Here is a 23,932-nt window from a genome sequence, read left to right as displayed (position 1 = left end):
AGCATGTGGGAGTGCAGGTCTTCTAAAAGTGCGCACCGGTCATGTTTGTCGTTAAAACCATACACATTTAGCACTTTAAAATCCCTCCCCATAAAAGTACAATTGGCTAAAAGAGCACGCCCGCCTACCACCACCGTGCTCCCCTTCACCACCACCTGTGGGGTCTTGATTAAAATGGCAACACCGTCGTTCTTGTTAAAATTGGAACCACTCCAAATGGAGGGCCCGTGCTGCCACTTGTCCTCCCATTTCCTGTAAGAGGATAAAAAGGGTAGACCACACTCCTGTAATAAAAACACGTCAGAGTTAAACCTTTCTAAAAAGGATAAAACCGACTGTGCTCTTGTTACTGTTTTTACGCTCCTCACGTTTATAGTGGTGATTTTAAAAGCCATAAAAGGGGTGAGTTAAAACAGTGCTAAAAGAAAAGAAGGCATTGAACAGTTAAAAGGGGGCTACTTTTCCAGGGAATTCTCTCTCTCCCTCCGGGGTAAGGGGGGGTGGCAGGGAGAGGAGGTTAAAACAGGACTTAAAAAGGAGATTTGATTGGGGGAGTTGGAGGGGAAGGTCCTGGGTTCTTCCTCCCCCTGGGAGCTCTCCCACTCCACCTTTCCTTTTTTTTCCTCACCCTGTTCGGGGTCAGAGAGCTCCTCTGCATTTCTTTTTCGTGGGGGGAGGTGTTCCTCCAGAATCTCCCCTCCCTCTCCCGTGCCTTCTGACACCGTCTCCATACTGTCTGACCCACTTGGGGAGCTCTCACTCAAGACCTCTCCGGGGCCGTCTTTCTCGGCCCTTTCTCCTTCAGGGGTCACCTTAGTCTGGGGCAGGGGGATTGGGGTGGGGAGGGTTTTGTCCTCTCCTCCCACTTCTTCCACCACTGCACCTTCCGCGCCCTCTACTACAGCCACCGCCTCCACCACTGTCTCCTCCACCACCACCACCTGCTCCACAACCACCTCCCGGCACTTCATGCAGACAACCTTTTTACAGGCGTCTGCAAGGTGGCCATGTTCACCACACTTACGGCACAGCTTGGGCTGGTCCTGGTAGTGAACATGGCCCCTGTTCTCTCCGAGGACTATGGTGGATGGGATGGCTTTCAACCCACCATAGCCCCCAGGGTCCTCCCTCTGCTGGACAGTGACCCTCCAGGCCCCTGTCCAGATCCCATCGGGATCTTTCACCTGGACCAGGGCCCCTTCACATTGCAGTACCTGCCCAGCCATACTGCAACATCCTCCGGCTGTACGGTTTCATTGTACATACGGATAATAACGGTTTTAATGCTATTATCCGTCAGCTTGGTCACCTCAAACATTGCTGTGAGGGACCCCTGGGTGTTCAGGGCATTCTGGAGTTTCCCCCAGAACTCCCTCAGGAAGCTGCCGCTGGCAAAACAGACATCGAAGCCTTTCCCATAGGGGAGGGCTAAGATGCAGTTTACCTGCGCGGGATGGAAACCGAGTTCCTTTTGGAGGAATTTTGTGGAGAAATCTAATCGGGATAACTCCATTATTTTTCCTCCCTTCTCCTTTAAAAGGAGGCGCACTGCATGGTGCCTCCTCATGCCAGCCTGTGCTGCTGACATGATGGAGGCCCACTCCCTTTAAAACCCAACACCAGTGAAAAGAGAAAAAGGGGAGGGGGAAGGAACAGGGGGCGGGGGAAGGGAGAGGGTTAGGAGGAAGGGGTGTAAGACAACCGAGGATGCTAGCAGGCTCAGCTAGGCTAAGCTAACCAGGGCCTACCAGCACCACGGGACACACAACAACCTATCTAGCACAGCACCAAACTAATCTTATCAACAAAGGGAAGGAACACTAGGGGGGGGGATTTTTTTTTGAAATAATAATTTTTCCACAAAGGGGAAGGACACAAAAGGGAAAGACAAAAATTAAACCACACACACCAAACAAAGGCTAGGAAGCTTGCAGGTCTTACCAGCAGGCCAGGCTAAGCCTACCAGCTAGCAGGCCCACAAGCCAAGAGGCCTTACAACAAAACCAAACAGGCACACAAACCAAAAAGGGGGGGGGAGACAAATTATTGTGGTAAGGGAAAAGGGGGAGAAACAAACAGGGGCACACTGACTAACAACACCTGCCAAACTTGAGGAACGAGCAGGCTGGCAGGCCTCACCAGCAGGCCAGGCTAGGCTAACCAGCTAGCAGGCCAGCCAGCAAAAAGTCCCCCAGTTGACAACACAAAACAACAAGGAATTGAAACAAAAGGCAGTTTGGGGGATAAACTAAAGATACAAGAGGAACAAGAAAACTACAGTCAAACAAACAAAGCCTGCAACGCCTAAAAGGGCCAGGGGGCTAGCAGGCCACGCCAAGCTAAAGCTAGCAGGCCCACAAGCCCGAAAGCCACTCCGGCTAGCAGACAGCACAAAACTCAAAACAATAGGAAGAGTTGAAGGGGGGGGAGGGTAGGATACAAGGGGGTGGAGAGATGCAAAACAGGACAAACAAGGGGGAAAATGAAATTTAATTAAATAAGAAAGAAAAGGACCAGAGGGCCTTTAAACTCACCCTACAGGTGCTGGTGCACCTGTAGTCCACCACCAAAACCACCACCTAACCCAGGACAAAAGAACAGACAAGGGTGAGACAAAACAACAAAAAATAATGATTTTAACAAAATTAAATAGCACAATTTCCCGGGCACCCTCCGGCCTGCGATCGCTTCTCCGATCAAGTGCAGCACTGACAAAGTAACTACACTTGATCTGAGCCAAAAGGCCGAGAAGCGATAACCCACAAATGGACCCCTGCACCCGCCGGGCACCCGGGGGTCTCGGCAGACTTTGGCGGTTTGGCAAAAGGTGGCTCCTCCTCCTCCCCACGCAACCAACCTTTCCCTGGCGACAGACAGACAGACAGACAGACATGCGGGTGTTTTTTTTGTTTTTTTTTAAGTCGCCAATGCGTCTTTAAGTCACTAGCTCTTTGAACTCAATTGCCCTTAGTGACAACTTGGAGTGGGAAAATACACCGGTCGGTCAGTCCGATTGAAGTCAAACGCATGAGCAATAAGTCTCGGCGGTGGGCGTCATCATCTCTGTCAATTTCTCTTGAAACAAGATATAGCGGGCTCTGCCAGAAGCAAAGCCCTTCCAAAAATACTTTGAACTCATAAGTGTTCCTCTCCACGGAAGTCTTTAGTAAAAGGCGAAAGGCTTGTGCGTAATGAAGAGAAACCAGAGTCGTATGGAAGTCAGAGGTCGGGGCCCGAGACACACTCTGTGCACTACTAGGCTGGGATCTCGCGGGTGGGTGGTCACCCAACCCACTCTGCCAACTTTTCCAGGGCTGTGTGTGGGTAAAAAGTCACAGACAGACAGACCGACAGACTAACTCAGTAACTCACTCACTCACTCACTATCCTGACCAACGTTTTATTTTTTTATTTATTTTTTTAAGTAAAATGGCGGGAAACGGGGTAACCCACGAAGAGCGCTTCGCCCTACTTTCACTTTGGATGTTTTTTCTTTCCTTGACAACGGGAGAAATGTGTTGCACCGTTCCCGGAGGTACTGCAATACCGGGTCGATGCGTGGAGCGGACGGAGCAAGCCCCATTTCCGACTCCCTGTTCGAAAAATCCATTTAACGTATCAGATAAAAAAACTGATAAGAACAGATTTTTTTTTTTGGGGGGGGGGGGAAAATAATTTTTATTTACATTTCTCATTGAAATACAATTACAAAATCAGTGCATTACATAACATCGATTCATAAAAACAGTATCCAAAAGTAGTGTAACAATAGCAAAACTACTCAAAAAAGTGCTGTTCTGCAGAACCTGACCAGTATTATTACATTCAAGTTTAACTTGCCTCTAACAATCTCCAAAAAACAATACAAAGAATTCTATAAATACAAACATATACATATACCAAAGTGAATTCTGAATAAACCTCAGTGTATATCAAATATGTACAAAGGCTTAGCCTACATTTCAAATGGCTCTAAAAACATTTACAGTGAAGGGTAAATCCCTTTCCATTTCTGTTTCACTGATACAATGCCCCACTTATCTATTTCGAATTGTATTCTTTTCCAAATGTCCTGTTTTATAAATTCAACTAATCCCGTCGGTGACCACTTGAGGGTGTCATTGACCGCACCACATCTGGCCTCCCAAAGTTTGGTCTTGATAAGGGACACCAGAGTCACTAATGCTAATAATTGCACCCTTTCCACATTTTTTAGTTCAAGTTTGGCTACCCCTTCATAATCAATGTTTTTTAAAATCTCAAAAAATAGTTTAATTTTTCTCCAAACCAATTTGGCAAAGGAACATTCCCATAAAACATGGGGAATTGTTTCAATTGCAAAACAATTGTCCCTGGGACAAAATTTATTCAGGGTCAAATTATGATCATATAATGTTGATCGGACCGGAAGACGTCTGTGTAAAACAAGCCAATTAAAATCTTTCAGTCTGTTGTCTAAACCTTTTAATTGTGTTCGTAGCCAGGTGGAAGGCGATATTGGTAATCGGTCTCTAGGACGACAATTTTCTATTAATTTCTCGTATAGCAATCTGTGGTTGATTACGTTTTCTTTTACTTTGCAGACAGGGGTTTTCTTTGCCCATTCCACTATTTTCTTAAAATGTAATGGGATACTTTCAGCTTTTGGCTTACTATTATCCCATTCCACCATGAACCTTAACGGTACAGACAGCCAGAATTTGATTAAAATGTGACATTTGTGTACAGAAGACGGCAAAAGACAACAAACGTTTGAATAGAACAACGCATCTAGCTTGAGAGGAATATGAGGGAAATCCCTTCCACCAGCCTCTATAGGCTGGTACATCCGATCTCTACGGATGTACTCATATCCCCCCCAAAAGAAATTAAACAGTGCCCGTATGAAAGTTTTTCTGAGAGACACCGGCATGGGAAACACATAGGCAAGGTGAAGTTATGAAGGCAGAATGTACGCCTTCAGCACTAACACCTTCCCACTAAAAGATAGTCGCCTCACTTTCCACAGTCCCAATCTTTTATTAAGCGATACTAGTTTTTCTTTCCAATTAAACATGTCATCTTTAATTTCATTTCCGAATGATATGCCGAGCACTACCATTGGTCCTGTGCACACAGTCAAACCACATAACTGATCAGTTCTCCATTTCCACTGTCCCATATATTTTATTTCTGTTTTATTCTTGTTTATCTTTGACCCAGAGGCAACAGAGAATTCATCAATGACTTTGATAGACTCTTTCAAGCTCAGGTCGTCCTGTAAATATAAAACTGTGTCGTCCGCATATTGCGACATTTTTAGAATATCCCCTCCGGGTAAACGGATGCCTTTGATGTTGTAATTTGTCCTAATTGCGCATGCGAAAGGTTCAATATATAAAACATACAATAGAGCAGATAGAGGGTCCCCCTGTCTGACACCTCGTAATTGCTTGATAACAGTTCCAATATTCCCATTAATATTTACCCTGCTACCCACATTACTATAAAGAATTTTTACCCATTTCATAAAATTATTTCCAAAACCAAATTTTCCCATAACTCTAAATAAAAACTCATGGCTTACCATGTCAAAGGCTTTTTCCTGGTCCAAATTCACAGTAATAGCTGGCAGGTGCCTTTCCTCTAAATATGCTTGAACGTCTCTGTGCAATTGCAAGTTCCAGGTTAATTTTCTCCCCACCACACCGCATGTTTGGTCTAAACCAACAACATATGCCATGGCAGAAGATAGGCGATTAGTTATGGCTTTGCTTAATAATTTATAGTCAACACACAACATTGTTAAAGGTCTCCAATTTGCTAATGTCTTGGTCTCCCTTTTTGTAAAGTAGAGAGATTACCCCCTCGCACATCGAACCTCCCATATGCTCCAAACCAAATATATCTCTAAACACTTCCAACAGATGACATCCAATTAAATCCCAAAAAACTATGTAAAACTCTTTAGAGAGCCCATCCACTCCTGGTACTTTGTTATCTTTCATGCTCTTCAGTGCCATATAAATTTCATCTAATTTCAATTCCCCTTCTAATTGGTCTCTAATATCAAAAGGTATCTGCACATCCACGCATTTTAAAAATTTAGTCCCCTTCTCATAATCGATTGTTTGTTTTTGAAATAGCTGAGAAAAGTGATGTGTAGCGACACCAAGCATGCCATCTCCATCCTCAACCATCTCCCCATCTTGGTCCAATAAAGCAGAAATAGTCCTCCTCTTTCCCCGTGATTTAATTTGTTTGAAAAAATATGCAGAGCACTTCTCATCATTTTCCCATTTATCCTGCTGACTTTTAAAAATGAAATCTCGAGCTTTCTTTTCAAAAAAGGCATGCTGCTTTTTGTGCAGGATACACAATTTGTCTTTATCTAATCCACCACCATTCAAATTACCTTGGATTGTAGATCTTTTAGTTCATTCTGCAATTTATAAAATTCTTTGTGGGTATTACGTACTTGTCTTTGCAAAAATTCTGAATAAAAATCTTGATTCTTAATTTTGTGCTCTCCCACCACTCTATGACAGTAGAATAAAACGGTTTCATTCTTACACAGCCCTGGAAAAAAGACCTAAATCTTGTCTCAAAAGTTGTGTCATGTAAAATGCCGTTATTAATTTTCCAATACCCTTTTCCAAATTCAATTGTTTTTAATTCTACTGTCACAGACAGGCAGCTGTGGTCTGAATAGAATACCGGAGTGACGCGCGCAGAGGACACACCGAGTCCACGTGGAGCAAACAGATAATCTATTCGGCTCCTCGCGCCCCTGCTGTTTTCCCAAGTGAAACCTGTATCATCCGCATGCTCCACTCTATAAGTATCAACCAAATTATATTTACCTATTAAACTTTTTACAAGATGCCCTCCTAGATTACCTCGGTCGTATGATACATTAAAATCTCCCCCCATAAACACCTGTCTGTTTGTCATAAAAATAGCGTCTAGGTCGTTAAGCATTTCCCTCCTTTCCTTGGGTGTCGATGGTGCATACACGTTATTAAATCTAAAACATTTACCCCTCCAATCGATATCTACTATTAAAACCCTCCCGTGTACAGCCGAAAAACGTCCTACTATTTCTAAATCCCTATTCCCACATAGCACACCAACCCCTGTTGAATGCACCCCGCCGACACGCCACCTCGACTCTCCCTGAACCCATTCCCGCGTAAACCTCTCCACGTCATTTTGATCTTTTAAATGTACTTCTTGTAAAAAACACACAGAGAAGCAAATGGAGGACAAATGGGAAAAAACAGTCGCCCTTTTAACTGGGTTCCTAAGCCCTCTAACATTTATGCTAGCTAGGTTTAAAAAAGACGACATGGGATAAGGAGGGAAACGGACAACTATCTAAAATATGACATTTTTCCATACTCACTTTAAATACATCTCCTCGTTAGGAGGCCTATCCGGGAAACGGTGGTCCCCAGCGGGAGGACTGTCCACAAAGATCGTGGTCGGGAAAACCCTTTCCTCCTGCTCCCCCTCCATCTCTGTGGGTGCTGGAACACTGCTGGGTGCCAGACCGCTGCTGTCGATGGAGCTGCCTGCCAGGGAAAGCAGAGTCTCCTCTGCGCTGCCCGGGTTTCCCTCGCCTTTCTCCTCAGACCTCCCGCTTTCAAAACAACTGAAGCGGTTTCCCCCCAGAGCGGACTTCTCCGTCGCCTCCATGCTGATGAGTGGGGAAACAGGGCTCATCTGCTTCCTCTTCCCCGAGCACTTCCTCCTCTCTCTCACCGTTGTCCAGCTCTCCGGAGCCGAGGGCGCGGTGGGCTCTCTCTTCTCCCCCTCCACTTGCTTGTTCCAACTCCCGTCGGTCTCTCCGCTCTCCTCGTGGGATGATGATGGCGTCTCACTCCCGCTCTCCTCAGACCCTCGCAGTTCTCTCTCCATCACCAGCTCCTCCACCACCTCCTCAATGGCGCGTAGTTCCAATGCTTCTCCCTCATCTGGTCTTTTCCCACTCTCTGGTCTTTTCTCGCTCTCCGCTCTTTTCCCGCTCCCCGCTCTGGCGTAAGAGGGGGCTGCCTTCGGGCAGTGACGGAACAGGTGGTCCTCTGAGTTGCACAGACTACAGCGCTTGGGCACGGTGCAATCCCTCATTATATGGCCTAGAGTCCCACAGTTTCTGCACCTTGTCTGGGTGCAGGCATCGGCGAGGTGCCCGTAGGTGCTACACTTCCTGCAGAAACGAGGCTGTCCAGCATACATAAGGTAGCCCCTGTCTGCTCCGATGGAAAAGGAAGCGGGTGGATGGCGGTAGCCATCATGGCCGCTCTCGTCCTCCTTTAGCAGCACACGAAACTGCCTCTTCCCTGTCCAGATGCCAAGGGCGTCCTTAATGTCACTCACTCCTGGCAAGATGGTCACGTATCGGCTGAGGTAGCACACTAATGTTTCTTCCGTGACCCATGGGTTGAACATGTGCACCGTTAGCACCCTCATATTGTGCCTGCACAGGGACTCCACTTGAAATGCACTGAGGGCGGGTGCTGTCGCGTTCGGTAACCGGACACCGAAGAGGCAGACTGGAGAACTCACCTGCAGGAGCACCCCGTCGTGATCTGAAAAGAACACAGGCAACAGCCGACCAGACAACTGACCCAAAGACCTGGATAAAAAAATATAATCAAGCCTCCGCTCAACCCCCCGGGAGCTGCGCCAAGTGGGACCAGCCAGTGTCGGAGTAGTGTGCAGGCCTCCATCCACCAGACCATGGCAAGCCATTAGCCCGGTGATGGCACCTGCACTGCTATCCCCCCCCAGTCCTAAATCTATATTAAAATCTCCCCCTATCACCAACTGCCTATTTGTGACACACAGGGGCGTCAGACAGTCCACCATCTCCCTCCTGTCTGCCGCCACCTGTGGCCTGTACACCCCAACTAATCTATATCTACAATCCCTTAATGTGACATCCACCCCCAAAACCCTCCCCTGCATAACAGCAAAAGTATCCTCAACCTTAACCTCCCTATTCCCAAATAATATCCCTACCCCTGAAGAGTGAACCCCCCCTATACCCCAAACTGATTCCCCCTTTTCCCACTCCCTCTTAAACCTAACAACATCCCCTCCATCCCTTAGGTGAACCTCCTGTAAAAAACAGAAATCAAAACCCACACCCTCTAAATAACTAAACACCGCCCTTCTTTTAATCCTATCCCTCAATCCCCTTACATTTAAACTAACAAAAGTAATTTTATCCATAATGAATACATCAAAACAAAACTACTAATAACAATAACAAAAACAGGAGGCTCACCCGATGCTCCCCTTCTCCATTTCCTCCGACAGGGATTCAATAAAAAATCTCCCCTCGCCAGATGAGGCCCCCTTCCCGTACCCAAATAGAGATACCTCTTTTCCCTTTTCCTCTATGTCCCCTTTGTCATCTTCCCATGACGCCGGGTTAGGGTTGGGGATGGATGTTTCTGGTTTCCCTGAACAGTCCTGCGGCCCTCCATCCCCAAAAGGCAGAGATAGAGGGGAAAGCGACATGTCCATTTCCACTAGGGGAAAAGGGAGGGAAGAGCCCTGCGAGGACTGAAGAGCCACTTCAGCGGCAATGTCTTTTTCCCCCATCAGACGCTTACCCGCCCTCTGCCCCTCATCCTTCCTCTTATTCCTCTTTTTCTTGCCGACTTTGGGTTGCTGCTCCGGCTCCGGTATATCCCCCCCGACTGACAGTTCCATTCCCTCCAACCCGGGCATGAGCTGCGCATCGGAGTCCAAGGCCCACTCCTCTGCCCTTAAAACCACCCCTGGGAGTTTATGCACCATCTCTTCCAGGGCCCCAACCGCTGAGCCCATCTCCTCCAAACCGCCACCTGGCGTCTTCTCCGGTTGCTGGACATCTGACCCCTCACCTCCTTTCACCGACGGCCCCGATTCCACCTCCTTCCCGGTCATGGCACTTGTAGTGGGCTTTGGTGAGGATGGTCTCTCCTGCTCCTTCCTCTCTGGTTCTTTCTCCCTAGAACCAGGGTCTTTTCTCTCCCGTTGTTCCCCCACAGAAACTCCTCCTTCCTTCCTTCCTGCCGCTGCCTCGGCATATGACTGCTGACGGGATGGGCAGTCCCGGAACAGATGCAGCTTACTACCACACCCGTGGCACTCCTTCGGCTCTCTACAGTCCTTTGCCTCATGCTCCGCCTTTTTGCAAAAACGGCACCTCCCCGTACTGCAAGCAGCCGTGACGTGCCCATACTCCCTACACTTTTTACAAAAAGGGGGTTGACGGGTGTAGAAAAGCATCCCCCTGTCTGAGCCCAGTGAAAAAAACGCCGGGGGTTGGAGAAAACCGTCAAACCCTCCCTGATCTGGCCTAAGGAGTACCTGGAACTGACGGCGTCCATTCCAGAACCCCAAAGAGTCCTTCACATATCTTGCTCCCGACGTTACATCACAATACCGGCCCAGGAAAGCTCCTATCGCTGCGTCCGCCACATGCGGATTGTACATATGTACATTTATCGTCCTAAAGTTAGTCTTTGCCAGGCACGTTATGTCAAAGAATGACAAAGGCCTCTCCCCAGCCGCTGCTTTTGCTCTGTCCATCACCATATCACACATACCTTCTGTGTGAAGAGTCACGTCGTATGCCTCCTCAATAGAGTTGCCCTGGAGACACATCACCTCTGGGATTCGTAGTTTCAGGGCCCCCATCAGCACGGTCCTTCCAAACGTATCTCTTGGCATCTGAACCTCTTCCTCCTTCTTCCAGGCAAACCGAATAGTATTCTTTAGTCCAGTCCGGGGGACCGACCCTGCGCTGCTGTTGTTGGCCATCTCCTCAAGGAAAAAACCCGTAGTCCACGTTATTCCTGGGGAAAAGAACTGGTTATCTCTTTTACGCCCTCTTACTCCCTCCGGCCTTCGGCTTTTGACTCAGCGGGCTCTGGGGCACCTCAGTACCGAGCTTGATCTGAGCCAAAAGGCCGAGAAGCGATAACCTACAAATGGACCCCTGCACCCGCCGGGCACCCGGGGGTCTCGGCAGACTTTGGCGGTTTGGCAAAAGGTGGCTCCTCCTCCTCCCCCCCCCACCCAACCAACCAACCAACCAACCAACCTTTCCCTGGCGACAGACAGACAGACAGACAGATGCGGGTGTTTTTTATTTATTTTGAAGTCGCCAATGCGTCTTTAAGTCACTAGCTCTTTGAACTCAATTGCCCTTAGCGACAACTTGGAGTGGAAAAATACACCGGTCAGTCCGATTGAAGTCAAACGCATGAGCAAAAAGTCTCGGCGGTGGGCGTCATCATCTCTGTCAATTTCTCTTGAAACAAGATATAGCGGGCTCTGCCAGAAGCAAAGCCCTTCCAAAAATACTTTGAACTCATAAGTGTTCCTCTCCACGGAAGTCTTTAGTAAAAGGCGAAAGGCTTGTGCGTAATGAAGAGAAACCAGAGTCGTATGGAAGTCAGAGGTCGGGGCCCGAGACACACTCTGTGCACTACTAGGCTGGGATCTCGCGGGTGGGTGGTCACCCAACCCACTCTGACAACTTTTCCACGGCTGTGTGTGGGTAAAAAGTCACAGACTCACTCACTCACTCACTCACTATCCTGACCAATGTTTTTTTTTTAAAGTAAAATGGCGGGAAACGGGGGAACCCACGAAGAGCGCTTCGCCCTACTTTCACTTTGGATGTTTTTTCTTTTTTCTTTCCTTTTCTTCTTCTTCTTCTTCTTCTGCTGCCAGCTGTGTACATAGCTTTGTGTATTTTCTTTCCTTGACAACGGGAGAAATGTGTTGCACCGTTCCCGGAGGTACTGCAATACCGGGTCGATGCGTGGAGCGGACGGAGCAAGCCCCATTTCCGACTCCCTGTTCGAAAAATCCATTTAATATGTAGTCCCCCGATGGGGGACGTATCAGATATTAAACTGATAAGAACAGATTATTAAAAGATTTTATTATTTTTCAAAAACATAAGCATAATAAACAACACCATCAACAATGCTGATATCATCAATAACATCAAATCATCTATATTACTTTCAATACCGACAACTCTTCCATACTTACATAATTTCAAATTATATCATTCTAACCATCAACAAAAAGGTTCTCTTCTCAAAACCTCCTAAACCAAACCCATACCTAATAATCAGGGGAGCATCCCTCCCCCTCTCACCTTTAAACTGCCCAAAAACACACAAAACCCCCATAAAATTTCACTCAGGGCTATCTCCCCACTCCTGCCCCACACTCAATTCCATCACCCCTTCCTCATCCTGACCCCTGGCCGGGGACCTCACTTCCCCATATAGGTAGCCCGTCCCTCCCTCCATCTCCCAACCCAGTGCCATCACCGGGAGATCCAGCTCCTCCAGAGGTGTGAAAGGAGAAGAAAGAGAGGGAGCGCCCGAAGGTCCTGCCACTTCTCCCTCCCCCCCCCCCCCCTCCCCACCACCTCTCCTCCTCCCGCTGTCTATAGGTTCCACCTTTTTCTTCCTCATCTTCTTTGGCACAGGCACCAAGGGACCACTTCTCTCCCCTGCCTTATCCTCCTCCACAAAAAAACCCGCCTCCCTCATCTTCTTCCCATACTCCCTCTCATACTTTCCAAGCTCCCTCCTAAAATCCCTTTCCCTCATCCCCCCAACCTCTGTCCTAATCATTTCCAAAACCCGGCCACATTCCTCCTTCCCCCATCCCTCTATCGGGCCATTCTCCTTCTCCATCTCCAACATTTTCCCATAGATTAGTCTTTTGTTCTCCTCAACCCTCCTCTCTAATGTCATATCTCTTCTCTTTCCTCCCCCCCCTCCTCTATCCCCTTCTCCTTCCTTTTCTCTCCTCTTCTCTCCTTCCATATCTACCTCCTCTGCCCCCGCCACCTCTCCTTCTGCCCCCGCCACCTCTCCTTCTGTCCCCGCCACCTCTCCTTCTGTCCCGGCCCTACCCTCTTGCTCCCCAGACAAAGCCTTCTCCCTAATCTCCTTCTCAAACTCCATCTTCTCCCTCTCAAATTCCCCTGCCCTCCAGCACTTCACCGGCCCCTTCTTCTCTATCCTCTCCCTCAACATCCCAAGGAGTTCTTTTTTTTGTCCCATGTCCAAATCCTCCACTTCTGCTTCCTTCCTCTCCTCTCCCTCTGTTCCGACCACCTCTCCTTCCATCTCGACCACCTCTCCTTCTTTCCCGGCCACCTCTCCTTCTGTCCCGGCCACCACTCCTTCTGTCCCGGCCACCACTCCTTCTGTCCCGGCCCTCTTCTCTCTCAGGCTCCTTTGGTGCAGTTCTTCCCCCTCTGCCACCACCTTCTTCCTGCTCCTCTCCTCTTCTTCCCCCATCCTCCGCTCTCGCTCTCCCCCCAGCTGCAGACGCGTATGACCTCTGCCTAGCGGGGCAATCCCGCCACAGGTGTGCTACTGACCCACACCCATGACATGCCTTCGGCTCAACACAGTCCCTCGCCTCGTGCTCACCAGAACCACAGTACCTACATTTCCCTGTGCTGCACGAGGCTAAGGTATGTCCATAGGCCATACAACGCCTGCAATACGGGGGCTGACGTGCATAGTACAACGTCCCCCTGTCAGCCCCCAGGGAGAACATAGCCGGAGGATGGAGGTAACCACCTTCCCCCTTTGAGTCCTCCCTGAGAAGAGCCTGGTATCCTCTCTTCCCAGTCCAAAACCCAAGCGTGTCCTTTAGGAGCCTTCCTGAGGAGACACTATCCATATACCTCCCCAGGAAGGTCCTCACCTCTTCCTCCTTGACGTGTGGGTTGTACATCGTGACCGTCACCAATCTAAAATTGGTCTTTGCCAAACTTGTCACTTCATAGTGACACATCGGTATTTCCTTCTCCAACTCCTTTGCCTTCTTCATCGTTTCCTCAAGTTGCTTCTCCGTATAAAAAGTCACATCATACGCTGCCTCTAAAGGATTTCCCTGGAGACAGAAAACATCCTTTACCCCAAGCTTGAGTATTCCCATCAGGATAGTCCTCCCAAATTTTTCCCTCTCAAACTGCTCCACTTTCTTATCCTTCCACGCAAATCTCGCCGTGTTGGCCAATCCAATCCCCAGGATCACCCTTTTCTCCATGTTTTCTCGCTGCCAAATCCTTCAAAAAGGAGAATAACCAAAAAAACAATAAACTTTCCTCCCTCCGGACTTCCTTCGACCTTCTGACTCAGCGGGCTTTGGGGCACCTCGGTACCAAGCTTGATCTGAGCCAAAAGGCCGAGAAGCGATAACCTACAAATGGACCCCTGCACCCGCCGGGCACCCGGGGGTCTCGGCAGACTTTGGCGGTTTGGCAAAAGGTGGCTCCTCCTCCTCCTCCCCCACAGACAGACATGCGGGTGTTTTTTGTTTTTTTTTCAAGTCGCCAATGCGTCTTTAAGTCACTAGCTCTTTGAACTCAATTGCCCTTAGCGACAACTTGGAGTGGGAAAATACACCGGTCAGTCCGATTGAAGTCAAACGCATGAGCAAAAAGTCTCGGCGGTGGGTGTCATCATCTCTGTCAATTTCTCTTGAAACAAGATATAGCGGGCTCTGCCAGAAGCAAAGCCCTTCCAAAAATACTTTGAACTCATAAGTGTTCCTCTCCACGGAAGTCTTTAGTAAAAGGCGAAAGGCTTGTGCGTAATGAAGAGAAACCAGAGTCGTATGGAAGTCAGAGGTCGGGGCCCGAGACACACTGTGCACTACTAGGCTGGGATCTCGCGGGTGGGTGGTCACCCAACCCACTCTGCCAACTTTTCCACGGCTGTGTGTTGGTAAAAAGTCACAGACAGACCGACAGACTAATCACTCACTCACTCAATATCCTGACCAACGTTTTTTTTTTTTTTTTTTAAGTAAAATGGCGGGAAACGGGGGAACCCACGAAGAGCGCTTCGCCCTACTTTCACTTTGGATGTTTTTTCTTTTTTCTTTCCTTTTCTTCTTCTTCTTCTTCTTCTTCTGCTGCCAGCTGTGTACATAGCTTTGTGTATTTTCTTTCCTTGACAATGGGAGAAATGTGTTGCACCGTTCCCGGAGGTACTGCAATACCGGGTCGATGCGTGGAGCGGACGGAGCAAGCCCCATTTCCGACTCCCTGTTCGAAAAATCCATTTAATATGTAGTCCCCCGATGGGGGACGTATCAGATATTAAACTGATAAGAACAGATTTTTTTTTTAGAAAAAATAATTTATTACATTCAAACCCGTTCAATACAAAACCATAATCTCCAATCAAAATCATATATCGGCATTTTAATTTTAAACACAAATATAATCCCCAAAACAAAAACTCAGGGGAGCATCCTCCCTCCCCGTCATCCTACAAACTACCTTTCCCTATCTCCTCGTCCCTAATCTATCCTCTTACAATTCTAATTTAAACCCAGCCCTAAACCCCCTTTCCACCTCTCCCGAGCAGCATGCTGCCCCCACTTCATCTCCTCCCTCTTCATCCTCCCCCTCAAATCTCCCTCCACCCTCCTCACTATCCCTTCCACCCCCCAATCTCTCCCTGTCTTAACCATGTTCTGCCTGGCTTCCCACAGCCCCCGCTTAAAGAGACTCATGAGAAGCCAGAGCAGAAACCTGTCCCTATCCGTTCCTCTAGCTCTCCCTACACCTCTCTCTAACCTTGCCCACGTCAATACAAAATCCCCTCTAACCATCCCTAACAAAACCCGTGCCCTAGCCCATACTACTCCGGCAAAGGCACAGTCCCAAAAGGCATGACGCACAGTCTCCTCCCTGCCACAAGAGGATCTTGGACAGGTGGGGGATCGCGCCAAACTATGCCTGTACATAACAGAACGCACCGGCAAGCACTTGTGGAGGCTCAACCAATTCAGGTCCTTGAGCCTGTTGTCCAGGCCCCGCGCCTGCACTCCCTCCCAGACCACTTCCGAGATACCCACTACGGGCGCCGGACTCCCTGCCCGTCTGACCTCCTCGTACAGGTGCCTGTGGTCTAAACCTACTCGGGCGACTTCAACCTCGGGGTGCGCACGCAACCACTTGGCCGCATGGCCAAAGTGCCACGGCAGCTGTTGCGCCCGAGGACCCGTGTTAGACCACACCATTACGCTTCTCGCCTGATACGAGAAGAACACCCGCAGGAGGTAACCGGACGGGTGTATCACTGGATGAGCAAGCTCTGTCAAAAAAAGGAAACAAAAATTGCGTCCAGCTTGAGGGGGAGATGCGGTACCCCCCTACCTCCCTCCCCGATGGGACAGAGCATGCGTGTCCTGGCAACCCACTCTTACCTGCCACCCCACATGAACTGAAACACAAGCCTCACTAGAGGCCTCCTCAGACAAGCCGGCAATGGGTAGATGTATGCCAAATACAAAAGAGACGGCAATACATCCACCTTGAGAACCAGGACCTTGCCTATAAAGGACAAAGACCTAGCCCTCCACATCGCTAGCTTCCTCTGTACCACTGTGATGCCCATGTTCCAGTTCAGCGTCGCTGAGCCGGAGGTCTCAAAATGGACCCCGAGAATCCTCAGAGCCCCGTTACAGAGAGATAACCCCCCGGGCACATCCGTCCTACCGCGCCATCTTCCGAAAAACTTGACGGAAGACTTTGCGTGATTCAGAACCGCTCCCGACGCTCGGGTGAAGTCCCCAATTATGGCAAGGGACCTTGTCAGGCACGAGTCCTTGCAAAGCAGCAAGGAAGTGTCGTCGGCGTACTGCGTCATCTTAACACGCAGCCCGCCACTTCCAGGGATCAACAAGCCCTCCACCCCTGTGTCTGCCCTAATGGCAGCCCCCAGAGGCTCCATGTACAGAAAGAAGAGGAGAGCCGAGAGCGGGCACCCCTGCCTGACCCCTGAAGAGAGGTCAAAAACATCACCCATGTGACTGTTTACGCTTACCCGGCACCCCGCTCCGACATATAATGTACGGATCCATCCTATAAACTTCTCCCCAAATCCTAATCTACCTAACACTCTGAATAGAAAATATCTATTCACGCGATCAAAGGCTTTCGCCTGATCAAGCGCTGCTACCATTAAAGGCAGACCTCTATCTTCTACCCAAGCGATGGAGTCCCTGATCAACTGTAGGTTCCATCTAATAGAGCGTCCCTCTACCCCGCACGTCTGATCCTCATGGACGACGTAGGGAAGGGCTGTGCGCAAAAGACCTTTGCTAGCAGCTTATAATCTACACACAGCATGGTCAACGGCCGCCAGTTGCCGAGGTCAGTTGCTTCCCCCTTCTTATAAAGAAGTGACAGCACACCAACCGCCATTGATCCCCCCGGGACCCCCGTCTCAAGGATGGCCTTCAAGACTTCGAGGACCACCGGTCCAAGTATACCCCAAAACTTGAGGTAAAACTCAGCTGGCAGCCCATCCATCCCAGGCACTTTCCCTTTTCCCATCCTCCTGAGGGCTCTCTCAACCTCTTCTAGGGAGATCTGATCCTCCATCAATCAAGTTTATTTTATATAGCCCTTCGTACATCAGCTAATATCTCGAAGTGCTGTACAGAAACCCAGCAGCTAGTAATGCAGTTGTAGAAGCACGGTGGCTAGGAAAAACTCCCTAGAAAGGCCGAAACCTAGAGAGGAACCAGGCTATGAGGGGTGGCCAGTCCTCTTCTGGCTGTGCCGGGTGGAGATTATAACAGAACTATGCCAAGATGTTCAAAAATGTTCATAAGTGACAAGCATGGTCAAATAATAATCATGAATAATTTTCAGTTGGCTTTTCATAGCCGATCATTAAGAGTTGAAAAACAACAGGTCTGGGACAGGTGGCGGTTCCATAACCGCAGGCAGAACAGCTGAAACTGGAATAGCAGCAAGGCCAGGCGGACTGGGGACAGCAAGGAGTCACCACGCCCGGTAGTCCCGACGTATGGTCCTAGGGCTCAGGTCCTCCGAGAGAAAGAAAGAGAGAAGGAGAAAATTAGAGAGAGCCAAGATTGTCAAAATGTTCATAAATGACAAGCATGGTCAAATAATAATCAGGAATAAATGTCAGTTGGCTTTTCATAGCCGATCATTAAGAGTTGAAAACAGCAGGTCTGGGACAGGTAGGGGTTCCGTAACCGCAGGCAGAACAGTTGAAACTGGAATAGCAGCAAGGCCAGGCGGACTGGGGACAGCAAGGAGTCATCATGCCCGGTAGTCCTGACGTATGGTCCTAGGGCTCAGGTTCTCAGAGAGAGAGAAAGAAAGAGAGAACGAGAGAATTAGAGAGAGCATACTTAAATTCACACAGGACACTGGATAAGACAGGAGAAGTACTCCAGGTATAACCAACTGACCCTAGCCCCCCGACACATAAACTACTGCAGCATAAATACTGGAGGCTGAGACAGGAGCGGTCAGGAGACACTGTGGCCCCATCCGAAGATACCCCCGGACAGGGCCAAACAGGAAGGATATAACCCCACCCACTTTGCCAAAGCACAGCCCCCGCACCACTAGAGGGAAATCTTCAACCACCAACTTACAATCCTGAGACAAGGCCGAGTATAGCCCACAAAGATCTCCACCACAGCACAAACCAAGGGGGGGCGCCAACCCAGACAGGAAGATCACGTCAGTAACTCAACCCACTCAAGTGACGCACCCCTCCTAGGGACGGCATGAAAGAGCACCAGTAAGCCAGTGACTCAGCCCCTGTAATAGGGTTAGAGGCAGAGAATCCCAGTGGAGAGAGGGGAACCGGCCAGGCAGAGACAGCAAGGGCGGTTCGTTGCTCCAGAGCCTTTCCGTTCACCTTCACACTCCTGGGCCAGACTACACTCAATCATATGACCTACTGAAGAGATAAGTCTTCAGTAAAGACTTAAAGGTTGAGACCGAGTCTGCGTCTCTCACATGGGTAGGCAGACTGTTCCATAAAAATGGAGATCTATAGGAGAAAGCCCTGCCTCCCGCTGTTTGCTTAGAAATTCTAGGGACAATTAGGAGGCCTGCGTCTTGTGACCGTAGCGTACGTATAGGTATGTACGGCAGGACCAACTCGGAAAGATAGGTAGGAGCAAGCCCATGTAACGCTTTATAGGTTAACAGTAAAACCTTGAAATCAGCCCTTGCCAGCACAGGAAGCCAGTGTAGGGAAGCTAGCACTGGAGTAATATGATCAAATTTCTTGGTTCTAGTCAGGATTCTAGCAGCCGTATTTAGCACTAACTGAAGTTTATTTAGTGCTTTATCCGGGTAGCCGGAAAGTAGAGCATTGCAGTAGTCTAACCTAGAAGTAACAAATGCATGGATTAATTTTTCTGCATCATTTTTGGACAGAAAATTTCTGATTTTTGCAATGTTACGTAGATGGAAAAAAGCTGTCCTTGAAACAGTCTTGATATGTTCGTCAAAAGAGAGATCAGGGTCAAGAGTAACGCCGAGGTCCTTCACAGTTTTATTTGAGACGACTTTACAACCATCAAGATGAATTGTCAGATTTAACAGAAGATCTCTTTGTTTCTTGGGACCTAGAACAAGCATCTCTGTTTTGTCCGAGTTTAAAAGTAGAAAGTTTTCAGCCATCCACTTCCTTATGTCTGAAACACAGGCTTCTAGCGAGGGCAATTTTGTGGCTTCACCATGTTTCATTGAAATGTACAGCTGTGTGTCATCCGCATAGCAGTGAAAGTTAACATTATGTTTTCGAATAACATCCCCAAGAGGTAAAATATATAGTGAAAACAATAGTGGTCCTAAAACGGAACCTTGAGGAACACCGAAATGTACAGTTGATTTGTCAGAGGACAAACCATTCACAGAGACAAACTGATATCTTTCCGACAGGTAAGATCTAAACCAGGCCAGAACTTGTCCGTGTAGACCAATTTGGGTTTCCAGTCTCTCCAAAAGAATGTGGTGATCGATGGTGTCAAAGGCAGCACTAAGGTCTAGTAGCACGAGGACAGATGCAGAGCCTCGGTCTGACGCCATTAAAAGGTCATTTACCACCTTCACAAGTGCAGTCTCAGTGCTATGATGGGGTCTAAAACCAAACTGAAGCATTTCGTATACATTGTTTGTCTTCAGGAAGGCAGTGAGTTGCTGCGCAACAGCTTTTTCTAAAATTTTTGAGAGGAATGGAAGATTCGATATAGGCCGATAGTTTTTTATATTTTCCGGGTCAAGGTTTGGCTTTTTCAAGAGAGGCTTTATTACTGCCACTTTTAGTGAGTTTGGTACACATCCGGTGGATAGAGAGCTGTTTATTATGTTCAACATAGGAGGGCCAAGCACAGGAAGCAGCTCTTTCAGTAGTTTAGTAGAAATAGGATCCAGTATGCAGCTTGAAGGTTTAGAGGCCATGATCATTTTCATCATTGTGTCAAGAGATATAGTACTAAAACACTTAAGTGTCTCTCCCGATCCCAGGCCCTGGCAGAGCTGTGCAGATCCAGGACAGCTAAGCCCTGGAGGAATACGCAGATTCAAAGAGGAGTCCGTAATTTGCTTTCTAATGGTCATGATCTTTTCCTCAAATAAGTTCATGAATTTATTACTGCTGAAGTGAAAGCCATCCTCTCTTGGGGAATGCTGCTTTTTAGTTAGCTTTGCAACAGTATCAAAAATAAATTTTGGATTGTTCTTATTTTCCTCGATTAAGTTGGAAAAGTAGGATGATCGAGCAGCAGTGAGGGCTCTTCGGTACTGCACGGTACTGTCTTTCCAAGCTAGTCGGAAGACTTCCAGTTTGGTGTGGCGCCATTTCCGTTCCAATTTCCTGGAAGCTTGCTTCAAAGCTCGGGTATTTTCTGTATACCAGGGAGCTAGTTTCTTATGACAAATGTTTTTCGTTTTTAGGGGTGCAACTGCATCTAGGGTATTGCGCAAGGTTAAATTGAGTTCCTCAGTTAAGTGGTTAACTGATTTTTGTCCTCTGACATCCTTGGGTAGGCAGAAGGAGTCTGGAAGGGCATCAAGGAATTTTTGTGTTGTCTGAGAATTTATAGCACGACTTTTGATGCTCCTTGGTTGGGGTCTGAGCAGATTATTTGTTGCGATTGCAAACGTAATAAAATGGTGGTCCGATAGTCCAGGATTATGTGGAAAAACATTGAGATCTACAACATTTATTCCATGGGACAAAACTAGGTCCAGAGTATGACTGTGGCAGTGAGTAGGTCCAGAGACATGTTGGACAAAACCCACTGAGTCGATGATGGCTCCGAAAGACTTTTGGAGTGGGTCTGTGGACTTCTCCATATGAATATTAAAATCACCAAAAATTAGAATATGATCTGCTATGACTACAAGGTCTGATAGGAATTCAGGGAACTCAGAGAGGAACGCTGTATATGGCCCAGGAGGCCTGTAAACAGTAGCTATAAAAAGTGATTGAGTAGGCTGCATAGATTTCATGACTAGAAGCTCTAAAGACGAAAACGTAGTTTTTTTTTGTAAATTGAAATTTGCTATCGTAAATGTTAGCAACACCTCCGCCTTTGCGGGATGCACGGGGGATATGGTCACTAGTGTAACCAGGAGGTGAGGCCTCATTTAACACAGTAAATTCATCAGGCTTAAGCCATGTTTCAGTCAGGCCAATCACATCAAGATTATGATCAGTGATTAGTTCATTGACTATGACTGCCTTTGAAGTGAGGGATCTAACATTAAGTAACCCTATTTTGAGATGTGAGGTATCACGATCTCTTTCAATAATGGCAGGAATGGAGGAGGTCTTTATCCTAATAAGATTGCTAAGGCGAACACCGCCATGTTTAGTTTTGCCCAACCTAGGTCGAGGCACAGACACAGTCTCAATGGGTATGGCTGAGCTGACTACACTGACTGTGCTATTGGCAGACTCCACTAAACTGGCAGGTTGGCTAACAGCCTGCTGCCTGGCCTGCACCCTATTTCATTGTGGGGCTAGAGGAGTTAGAGCCCTATCTATGTTGGTAGATAAGATGAGAGCACCCCTCCAGCTAGGATGGAGTCCGTCACTCCTCAGCAGGTCAGGCTTGGTCCTGTTTGTGGGTGAGTCCCAGAAAGAGGGCCAATTATCTACAAATTCTATCTTTTGGGAGGGGCAGAAAACAGTTTTCAACCAGCGATTGAGTGCTGAGACTCTGCTGTAGAGCTCGTCACTCCCCCTAACTGGGAGGGGGCCAGAGACAATTACTCGATGCCGACACATCTTTCTAGCTGATTTACACGCTGAAGCTATGTTGCACTTGGTGACCTCTGACTGTTTCATCCTAACATCGTTGGTGCCGACGTGGATAACAATATCTCTATACTCTCTACACTCGCCAGATTCAGCTTTTGCCAGCACCATCTTTAGATTAGCCTTAACGTCGGTAGCCCTGCCCCCTGGTAAACAGTGTATGATCGCTGGGTGATTCGTTTTAAGTCTAATACTGCGGGTAATGGAGTCGCCAATGACTAGGGTTTTCAATTTGTCAGAGCTAATGGTGGGAGCCTTCGGCGTCTCAGACCCCGTAGCGGGAGGAGTAGAGACAAGAGAAGACTCAGCCTCAAACTCCGACTCGCTACATAATGGGGAGAACCGGTTGAAAGTTTCTGTCGGCTGAATGAGCGACACCAGTTGAGCATTCCAACAGCATTTCCCTCCAGAAGCCATGAGAAAGTTGTCCGGCTGCGGGGACTGTGCGGGGGGTTTATACTAACGTTACTATCTGTACTTACTGGTGGCACAGACGCTGTTTCTTCCTTTCCTACACTGAAATTACCCTTGCCTAACGATTGCGTCTGAAGCTGGGCTTGCAGCACAGCTATCCTCGCCGTAAGGCGATCGTTCTCCTGTATATTATGAGTACAGCGACTGCAATTAGAAGACATCATGTTAAAACCTCTTATGGCTGCAAGCCCGAGGTCGGTACACCTATGACAACATCCAGCTCAAAGTGCAGGGCGCGAAATTCAAAAAAATATTTTTTTTAAATATTTAACTTTCACACATTAACAAGTCCAATACAGCATATGAAAGGTACACATCTTGTGAATCAAGCCAACATGTCCGATTTTTAAAATGTTTTACAGGGAAGACAAAATATGTAAATCTATTAGCTAACCACGTTAGCAAAAGACACCACTTTTCTAACTCCATCAGTTTCTTACTCCATCAGGTGCTATCACCAATTCGGCCAAATAAAGATATTGATAGCCACTAACCAAGAAAAAACCTCATCAGATGACAGTCTAGTCTGATAACATATTTATTGTATAGGATAGGTTTTGTTAGAAAAATTTGCATATTTCAGGTAGAAATCATAGTTTACAATTGCACCCACCATCACAACTCGACTAGAATAAATACACAGAGCAACGTGTATTACCTAATTACTAATCATAAAACATTTCTTAAAAATACACAGCTCACAGCAATGGAAAGACACAGATCTTGTGAATTCAGACAATATTTCAGATTTTCTAAGTGTTTTACAGCGAAAACACAATAAATCGTTATATTAGCATACCACATGTGCAAACGTTACCCGAGCATTGATTCAAGCCAAAGAGAGCGATAACGTAATCATCGCCAAAATATATTAATTTTTTCACTAACCTTCTCAGAATTCTTCCGATGACACTCCTGTAACATCATATTACAACATACATATAGAGTTTGTTCGAAAATGTGCATATTTAGCCACAAAAAACCGTGGTTATACAATGACAATACTAGCAAAACTAGCCTGAAAATGTCGGGCGCCATATTTGACAGTGATCTTGTCTCATGCATAACTATTCATAAACTTGACTAAAAAAATATAAGTTGGACAGCTATCGAAAGACAAATTAGTTCTTAATGCAATCGCTGAATTACATTTCTAAAATTATCCTTACTGTGCAATACAGGGTTCGCCAAGCGAAGCTATACCAAAAAAAATGGCGGAATATGCGTTTAAAATTTTTCGACAGAACAACGATTTATCATCTTAAATATTTCTTACTATGAGGTGATCTTCCATCAGAATCTTGGGCAATGTATCC

The 23,932-nt window shown here is 47.5% G+C and overlaps 4 non-coding genes and 2 pseudogenes across 4 annotated transcripts; all 6 read right to left on the bottom strand.

The window, feature by feature from the left end:
- Positions 1–3,094: 3,094 nt before the first annotated feature.
- On the bottom strand, positions 3,095–3,211 carry LOC120066843. Its single transcript, XR_005478825.1, has one exon. It is a non-coding gene; the product is annotated as a U5 spliceosomal RNA (small nuclear RNA).
- A 302-nt stretch (positions 3,212–3,513) lies between these two features.
- On the bottom strand, positions 3,514–3,676 carry LOC120066807 (annotated as a pseudogene).
- A 7,633-nt stretch (positions 3,677–11,309) lies between these two features.
- LOC120066842 lies at positions 11,310–11,426 on the bottom strand. Its single transcript, XR_005478824.1, has one exon. It is a non-coding gene; the product is annotated as a U5 spliceosomal RNA (small nuclear RNA).
- Positions 11,427–11,761: 335 nt separating this feature from the next.
- On the bottom strand, positions 11,762–11,949 carry LOC120066911. Its single transcript, XR_005478882.1, has one exon. It is a non-coding gene; the product is annotated as a U2 spliceosomal RNA (small nuclear RNA).
- A 2,576-nt stretch (positions 11,950–14,525) lies between these two features.
- Positions 14,526–14,642, bottom strand: LOC120066841. Its single transcript, XR_005478823.1, has one exon. It is a non-coding gene; the product is annotated as a U5 spliceosomal RNA (small nuclear RNA).
- Positions 14,643–14,996: 354 nt separating this feature from the next.
- Positions 14,997–15,171, bottom strand: LOC120066908 (annotated as a pseudogene).
- Positions 15,172–23,932: the final 8,761 nt, after the last annotated feature.

Source organism: Salvelinus namaycush, chromosome 21 (genome assembly GCF_016432855.1).
Source record: "Salvelinus namaycush isolate Seneca chromosome 21, SaNama_1.0, whole genome shotgun sequence".
In the NCBI taxonomy this organism is placed as follows: Eukaryota; Metazoa; Chordata; class Actinopteri; order Salmoniformes; family Salmonidae; genus Salvelinus; species Salvelinus namaycush.
This window is presented reverse-complemented; position numbering and strand designations above follow the sequence as displayed.